This window comes from Acinonyx jubatus, chromosome A2, assembly GCF_027475565.1.
Source record: "Acinonyx jubatus isolate Ajub_Pintada_27869175 chromosome A2, VMU_Ajub_asm_v1.0, whole genome shotgun sequence".
In the NCBI taxonomy this organism is placed as follows: domain Eukaryota; kingdom Metazoa; phylum Chordata; class Mammalia; order Carnivora; family Felidae; genus Acinonyx; species Acinonyx jubatus.
The window spans coordinates 21967123-21975862 of record NC_069383.1 but is presented as its reverse complement, the minus strand read 5'-3'; the positions used below and the strand labels follow the sequence as shown (position 1 = coordinate 21975862).

Sequence of the window (8740 nt, the reverse complement as noted above, 5' to 3'; positions counted from 1 at the left end):
CCAGTTAGCCAACTGGGAATGAAATTTGGAAACAAGTGAAAATTGATTACATTTTGCTCCTTCGGTTCTGTTCCTTTCACAAGAACGTGTCCATAGTATTCCGTATTCTCTGTTCAAGGATGTGTGCTTTGAGCCTAATAAGCTAGCAGCAGAGAAGATGAAGACATTTAAGAATGAGGATGGGTGACAGAGGCGAACACCACGTATAACGCAACACAAATTCAATTCAGACCCACACGATAAACTTACATGCCTACTGTGTCCCAGTGATATACAAAGAATCACCATTAGCACCTTTGACAAGCTGGATTTAGTCAGAGTGTCTAACATGTAAACAAAAATACCCTGTGTTGTAAAACATGCAGCAACACAGATACATACAGAACACAGCGGTGACACAGGGAGGGTATTTAAATGTTTTCTGAACAGAAACCAGGGGAAATTTGGAACCAGGTCCTCAAGAAGCAGAGGAACAACCTGTGCAGAGCTGTGCAAATGAACCACAACTGGTTAGGCAATGCTGGAGAAAAGTGTTCTTGGTGGCTTAAGAAGGACAGGGATGACAGGAAAAGGAGAGAGATCATGTCCATGCCAGACCCATGACACTCATATTTGTGTCCGGCTTGCCTCAGTGGGTCTATAAACTTTTCTAACCCAAACTGCACGCCACATGAAAACCAATCCCTAAAACTTGGTAATATGCCTATGTCTGCTTTACAGCTAACAAATACTAGGCAGCAGTCATTAGTAAGAACCGAAGGGGCTTATTGTGGCTGCTCATGTAAATCCTTAGAAAATATCTGCACCTTCCAGACTCTTCACTTCACAAACGCTATGTTCAAGCCTCAAAACAAAAACAAAACAAAACACTTCCACAGAATCTGTTCTCTTCACATTACTCGGATCCCTCTCTCTACACAATAAACTTCATGTAAATATTAGTAGCCTACAGGCCTTAACGAATTCACCAAGTGATTCTCCCCTATCCCCCCCCCCCGACAATACCAGTAAAACTTCGTAGATAAAAAATATATATAAACATAGGCACATACATTCGCGGGATCGTGGGCAAACATGTAAGTATTCCTATTCACTCAAATCCATGGCCCTTAGGTCAAGGTGTTATTTCAGATGCAGCATATGCAATGGTCTAAAACTTCAAGTCTGGAGTCAGCCTCCCCGGGTACTAATCAGGTATCATCACTGACCAACTCTTACCTCTCCTCGTGAATTCCAATTTCCCAGCTGTAAAATGGGGACGACAATGTTTCATCAAATATCCATACCCGCGTCGCCACAGTGCAGACAGTGACCCATCTAGTGTTAATACGTGTTAACTATTTAAGCTATTTTTACTATTTCCTCCCTACAGATCGTTTCACAAACATCTATGCCATCACGGGGGCGACCTCTGTAAGTTCTCGCCCTTCACTGTGCATCAAACACACCGAGAAAGGTTTTTTTCTAAATACTCTATCGTCCAAGCCCTATTTGGATTTGGGGTCAATCAGTCTGGGATTGGGCCACGCATAGGAGTCTTTCTCAAGTTGTTTATAACTTGCAGCCAGGATTAAGCACGACATACAGGTCTCTACGTGCCCGCAGAAAATACACACGCCGGTAAGGTCCGCTCCATCTTGGACCGAACCAGCGCACGCCGGGCCCCCGCCCGGATGGATGAGGCTCGCCTAGATGCGGTGACGACGAACTAGAAGTGCGGTGGGATTCACACCCACGTCCGAAAACGGCTTACCGAGCATCAACTCCCACGAACCCCACCAGATGCGGCCTCGACACCCCGCACCACGGGGATCTGCCTGGGGCACACGCCCCCTCGCCCCTAGCCCCGCGGCAGGCCCTCCGGACGCGTGCGTCACCGCGCCCTCGCCTCCCGCGCCCCAGCCCCCTCCCGCCCCTGGCACGTGACTCGACACGCGCCAGCTGCACGCGGGCTCCATCAAAACAAAAACAGAGGAGGCCGGCCGGCAGGGCGGCGGGGGCGCGCGGGGGCGCGCGGGGGCGGCGGGGAGCTGGCGCGCCCCCGCCGCCACTGGCCGGCGCCGCGGCCGCGCCTCCGCCGCTCCGGGCGCCGCCGGCCGCGCGCCCCGGCAGGCCGGGGGCGGGAGGGCAGAGGGCGCCACCCTGTTTACAGCCCTCGCTCGTGGCCGGGGACCCCGCCCGGAAACGGTCTCCCGGGAGAGGGCCGTGAAGTGCGCACCCACCCGCGCCCGGGACGCCGGCCCGGCGGGGAAGGCGCCCGGCTCCGGCCGCCGCTCGGAATAAAACGGTCGCCTCGGCTCCGGGGCCGGGCCCGCGCGAGTCTCCGCTCCTCCGCGCTCCACCGCCCACGGCTGTTTCGTGTCCGCCCCCGGCACCACTGTGCTACGCACTTCACGCCCATCTCTCGGCTCCGGCGCTTCCGCAGACCACCCTCACGTGGCCAGGCACTCCCCCGCGACAAGGGCTGCGGACCCTGGCGCACTTCGGGACCCTGCGCCTGCTCCCACCCCGCGGGACGTCACCCCTGTCAGACCACCGAGCCCGCACTCCGCCCGGGCGGGGGGGGGGGGGGGGTGGCCACAAGCTGTCAAAAGCCTAGTTTTCCACATGACGAAGCTCACCCTCACCCTTAAACATCCCCACTCACCCTTCAGCCTAGCTTCGAGCTGAATCCGTATTTAAAACAGGAGGGGCGGGGTGGAACGTCTTGATTTTTCTCCCTAATTTGCAAAAAAAAAAAAAAAAAAAAAAAATTAAGACGCAGCTCTGTCCATCCACGTCGTCCCACCAAATGCAAGACTTGCAAAATAGAAATGCCCACCACACACCTGCTACGCAACCAGCCCTCTGGAAGCCCGGAGACCCACCCAGCCCGCCTGCAGGAACCTGCGCCTGGGGTGGGGTGGGGTGGGAGCGAGACCGTCCGGTCCCCTAAAGTAAGAGGGAGGGAGTGGGGCAAGCACCCCCTCGCCCCGCCCGGGAGCGCCGACCTCCCGTCCCCCAGGCCCAGAGCGATCCCAAGACAGCCTCCATCCCTCCCGGCGAAAAGGAGGAGGTAGCCCCAGGCCCGAGTGCCAGGGGTGTTTTTCCCTTTCTGAACCCAGACGCCGCGTCCTCCATAAGTACCCTCCCCCTCGCCGCCTGACTTCTAGTCGACAGCAAAGGTGGGGTAGGTGGGAGAAACCAGCGAGCGCTCTCCAGATTCGGGATGTTGGTTTCCGCGGAGTGAAGAGGTGGGATCTCGAAATGGAAACAGTCTCCCCCTCCCTCCCCCCCCTCCTCCTCCTCCTCCTCTTCTGTTTACCTCAAGTTTGAATTTTATCTGCGCAACATTAGCTGGAATGCGGACATTGAAAACACACACACACACACACACACACACACACACACACACACACACACTCTCGCTCGCTCTCTCTCTCTCAACCCGGCAGCGGCTCCGGAGGAGCCATGTGGCATCAAGCCACCTCAAAGGGGAAAAAAGTGCTCTTAGCAACACAAACATGGCGAAACCGCCTCGGCATTCCCGGCCAACGCCACAACCCCTACCTTCCCTCGCCCCGCTCCCGAACATCCCGGCCGTGACCTGCCGCCCCTTCCGGGGGGAGGCCAGGGGCCCCGGGGAGTCCGAGGGTGGGACCGCCGGGCGTGCGAAAGAGGAAATAACAGTCCACAGTGGAAATGTTTCTGCTGGACCATCCGGCCCGTCCGCCTCGTCAGGAGCGAGGGGACGCCCCGTTCACCTCGAGAGGGCTAAACGGGGAACAAAATTCCCACCCCAAAGTCCCGCTGGGCCGGCTCTCCCCACCCTCCACAACTTACCTTGGGGCGGAACGCACGCTGCCGCTAGAATCCCTTTCTCTTTCCTCCTTCCAGAGCCAGACGCGAGGAGGAAAATGATGCGCATGTATATTTGTAGAGCATATTCTTCTAGAATTTCCCTTTGATCGTCACGAGGAGCGATGGAGGCTCCGGAGACAGGTGCGGCGGTGGCCGAGGCTGCCGGCTAAAAGTTGTTCTCTCCGCGGTGGGCGGCGGGGTCCCCGGGCCGGGGCTGAGGACCCCGTCTCCCTGCCCCCCCTCCCCCCCCCCCCCCCGGCGTCGCCCACTTCTCGCTGGCTGCTGCGTGCGGCTCGGCTGCAGGGGAGGTGGCGTAGTTTCTCTTCCTCCCACCTCTTCTCACTCACTTGTTTTCGTAGCCGTGGGCTCCCCTAATGCTTTCCTCTCCACAATGTTGTTTCATTATATCATGTCCATCATGTGACACCGGAGAGGCCTCTCTATGGAAACTTAAAGGGGCTCCCACGTGACTGCAGCAGCAACAACAGCAGCAGCGGCTGGAGTGGCCGCGGCCGCAGTGTTCCTACCACCACCCACCGGGAGCCCCTCGCAGCATCCCGAAGGGGCTTCTGGCGCTGCAGGAGCCCAGATAAGGGAGCCACAGCATCCGGGAGCTGTGGCGTCTGTGCGTGCGTGTAGCCTTTGCTCGTTACATAGGAAACCGAACAGAAGGAGCGTCTTCAAATCCTTTCCTACAGTCGCAAAACCCACGCTCTGCTAAAATGACATTTCGTGGCTCCTACTTGATTTTCCCCAAGAGCAATGAGTTTTCTGTCAGGTCTGATTAATTTTGTACCAAGTCAAGAAGAAAAACTGGATTCGTCTCTCTGCGAGTTCAGCCAGCTCTTGGGTAGAACAGAAATGACAAAACAATAATAACAGAAATAGAATCAGGCATCTGATACATAATTACCATCACCACCAGCTTTAAAGCTTTCTGGAATTACATTCCTCCGGTAACTGTTGATGATGCTTGCAGGAGGCTAAATGCAATGCAGTTTTTCTCTTCCGCAGCTATATTGGGGCTTTGTTGCTGACAACAGTAAAAACTTGTTTGTGTCAGGAAGTGAGGTACGTAGATGTGACCTGGAAGGTACAAACAAAACCAAAGTGGCAGTGTTTGCATTAGTTTTCTGACCACATTGTTTCAAATGGTGAGAAGCAGCTGGTTTGCTGTAAAATGCTAGTAGCGTGTGTTTCGGTAGGAAATAAAATCATCAGAAAAACATATGTTTCCCTTAATCATACTGTACATGCTAGACCCTCGAAATTACACGTGTGTGTGTGTGTGTGTGTGTGTGTGTACGTATGTGTGTGTACGTGAGTATAGAGAGAAAGAAAAAGAGCAGGTGCATTTTTAGGATAGTTGCAGCCAATAATTTTGTCATCCTTTCCAGTGCATTTAACTGAAGCATTTAACAAACACTCTGAAATACTTATTCAAATCCAGTGCTGTGTGGAAACTGTAACATCAGTTTCGAGTGCCCTCGGGATTACTGAATCACCACCCCTTTATGCGCTTATGCCTTAAATCCCAAATCTCTGCCTTAAAGTTTTTGTGGACCATGGAAATCCTGTGCTGTAAATCTGAGCTAAACAGCTACTTCTATGCTTTAGTTCATGCTGTTCCATTTATAAGGAAAACTCCCTGTTTGTACTGGCGGAATTACGAAAAACTTCTCAGGAAACTAAAGGGTGGGATGTAAGATCACCCGTTCTTTTGGCTTTGCCTCGACTCTCTCTCTCTTTCCACCTCATCAGTTTACCTCATCAGCCATGATGAATGATCTCCACAACATCCCTTCTAATGCCATAATATGTCCCCCAATTTTTACCTTCCTATGTAATGCCTAAATCCAACATCCCTTTCCCCTTTTGTGCCCTTGCCTCCCAGTTCAGCCCTCATGCTGCCTGGGTACTTAGCTCAGGCCTCCCCCAGTACTCCCTCCCGGTCCTCCCTCCCCTGCAGCTCTCCACCACCCCCCCCCCCCCAGCTCCGTCTCCCTTCTCAACAACTCTCCCTCCTTACCTCTCTTTGACCTCCTTTATTCTCCTTCACAGCCTGGCCCTTGACTTCTCGGCCTCTTCCTTCCCTGCAATGTCCTGCCCCTACTGGGGTCTCCTTCGCACCCTTCTCTCTGGTCCCATCCCTTCTGACGCCAAACCCCAGCACTCCTCAACGGCTCGGCCTTGTCGGCTTTAGCCTGATTTTGTTCCCATGCCCCTGGGTTGGGAAACAAGTGTGTGGTGCAAAGTGGGGGCAAGAATCCCCCTCGGCGGTGGCCCCAGCCTCGCCCCCCTCTGCCCCTCCCGAGTCCCGGTTGCGGCGCTTCCTGGGCGGATGGTTGGGACTTGCTGCAGCAGCTGCGGTTCTGCTGTGTCATGCAAGAAGGAGGCGGCGGCGGCGGCGGCCGGAGCCGGAGGGGGAGGAGGGGAGGAACCTGATCTCTCCGGTAGCGGAGGGCTGGAGGCAAACATCGAGCTCCCCCAGAGCCGCCCGGGAGCAGGGAGGGCACCGCTACCCCGAGGGGCCCTCCCCGCGGGGCAGATGGTAAGTGGGGCGGCGCAGGTGGTCGCCTTGGGAAGGGAGCGCGCAGGGAGGGGGGGGGGGTTCGGTGGGGAGGCGGGGAGAACTAGGAGTCACCCGGCCAAACTGAAGGAGCCCAGTGTCCAGTCGAAAAGGACCCAGGCCATAATAAGGATGACCAGCCAAACGCAGCAATAATTACCATTCTAATAACGCCCCGCAGTTGACCCAGGCTACAAAGAGGAGTTGTGCATCCCGAACCCAGGACAGAGCTAGAGCAATGATTCAGGGTTTGAAAACCACCGTCCCATCAGGCTTGGCGCTTTAGGGTACATCTGAGTAGCAGAAGTCAGCATACACCATATTTCCTATAGCCCGGCTGCGCTTTAAGGGTTGTCTTGCTTAAAACTAAGGAAGGGGATGGAAACCTGCCCGGCCTCACTTTAGCCACCAAAATAATGCTCTTGGCCAGGGGCCTCTGACAAACAGCCTCTGGTGCAATTAAACAATCAATAGGAAAAATAGCTTCATTCCCCCTCACCACCCTCCTTCCCCAAGCTCCTTCGACCAGGATAATGTAATCTGCATAAAATGGGGAAAGAAACCTCTGTGTTTTATTCCCTCCCATCCCACTTACCCACCCCCCAGCCTCCGCCCCACACACACTGCCACCCCACTACTCACCCCACTTTCAGACTGGGACTGATGTTGCATGAGGGGACTGCCCTAAACTCTCAACCATTTCCCCTCCAACAGGAGATTCAGAAACAGAACTGAGAGCAGTGAATGTGGGGAAAGGCTGGGCACCGACGAACATCTTTTACCTGATACAATTCTCAGGACAACTTTTTTTTTTTTTTTCCAATTCCTTTCCATTTTGCTCCTGGAAATTTCAAAGCACTTTCTGAAATACCATTTCTTTCTTTCTTTTCTTTCTTTTTTTTTTTTTTAATGTCAGTCATACATTTAGAAGTAAGGGGTTGGCGGGATTAACTGAAAGGCTAATGACGGTCTCAAAAGCACATGCTGTTGCTAGGGAACCCAAGCTCATTCTGCTCCGAACCCCTAGCATGTTCAGTGGAAATCAAACTTCTCAGGGTGTTATTAAAATGAGTGGCATTCGGTTAAAGGCGTTCTTCCTTGCGTTGTAGCATCCTGGACTATTATCGATTGCCTCACACCCACATATCTTGTTTTCCTAATTTGATTTCTGTATTTGCGTCACTGCCAGGGACATGCAGACTAGACCAGTCAGGTTCACTTCCTGTTTCTCAGAACTGGTTTATATTTGGTCTCCGTGCATTCGCTGGTAAAACATTATCAAACTGAAAACTCTTGGAAAGAAATCTCTGCTGTCTGTGAAAACAAATTCTCCCAATTAAATTCTAATTCCCATGGAAAACGTCATCATTTGAGGAAAAAATTAGACTGCCAGTTGCCATTTGAGAAAACCATTCTTGAGATGAAAGGCTTACAAAAATCTATCACCTTTATTTCCTTTACCCAGAATCCTCATTCCTCGGCATTAGAACTAAAACAGACTCAAGTAGAGAGTAGATTTAAGTATGATATTTCTAAAATGAAGCTCAAAAAATACACATGGAAGCTGGGGAGATCATTTAGACTAAATAAGGCATGAAATTGAATGGAATCCGGGCCCTGGGAGCACAAATAAGGTTGGGTTAGCATTGGGGCGCTCAGAGAACAGAGTGTGATTACAGGGCTACCCTGCAAAATAGGAACCCGTTACTTTCTGTACTAATTGTCTCTTTTACCAATTCCCCCTGGACAAGACGGGGGAATTCTTTTTTAAGGCCCTTCCTTTTTATGACAAGAATACTACAAAGGCGATATCACAAAAATACACACTGTGTGAATAGGTGGGTTCTGGTGTGGATGATTTGTTTAGATGGAAAATAAAAGGGTGCTTAGAGGAAATATCAGGCAACTGGAAGTCAGGAAATTTGCCCCTACCCCTCCTTTAGACTGGCTGACCTTGGGCAAGCCATTCTAGGTCTCCTAGCATTGGTTTCCTCACAGAAGCTTAATGAAAGTGCTAGACTAAAGATGTCTAAGCTTCCTTCCGTTTGCAAAGTTCTGTGATTATATTGAAGTCACTACATAAAAATTTCAATTTTAGCTGGATTTTGCAATGTTAAATTTTAACACTGGAACTTGAACGCCCATCCATAGAGACCTTGGGGGAAGGGACAATGGGATGTGATTTGCTGTTGATACATTATTTTTTAGTGTCAGTTACCAGACAACCAAAATAAAACCAACCTTACTCCCGATGTACTTACTCTCTTCTTCCTTGATGGTGTTGTAGAAGCAACAGGATAAGAGGTAGAAAGGATATAAAAGTGTATGGAA

General features: G+C 52.1%; 1 protein-coding gene across 1 annotated transcript in view; it reads left to right on the top strand.

Annotated features, from left to right (window-relative positions):
• The first annotated feature begins 6219 nt into the window (after positions 1–6219).
• MKLN1 (muskelin 1) overlaps positions 6220–8740 on the top strand; it is a 372917-nt gene continuing 370396 nt past the window's right edge. Inside the window, exon 1 of the mRNA XM_027075496.2 lies at positions 6220–6391. The gene's annotated coding sequence lies outside the window, so the exon portion shown is untranslated. The remainder of the gene's footprint in view (positions 6392–8740) is intronic.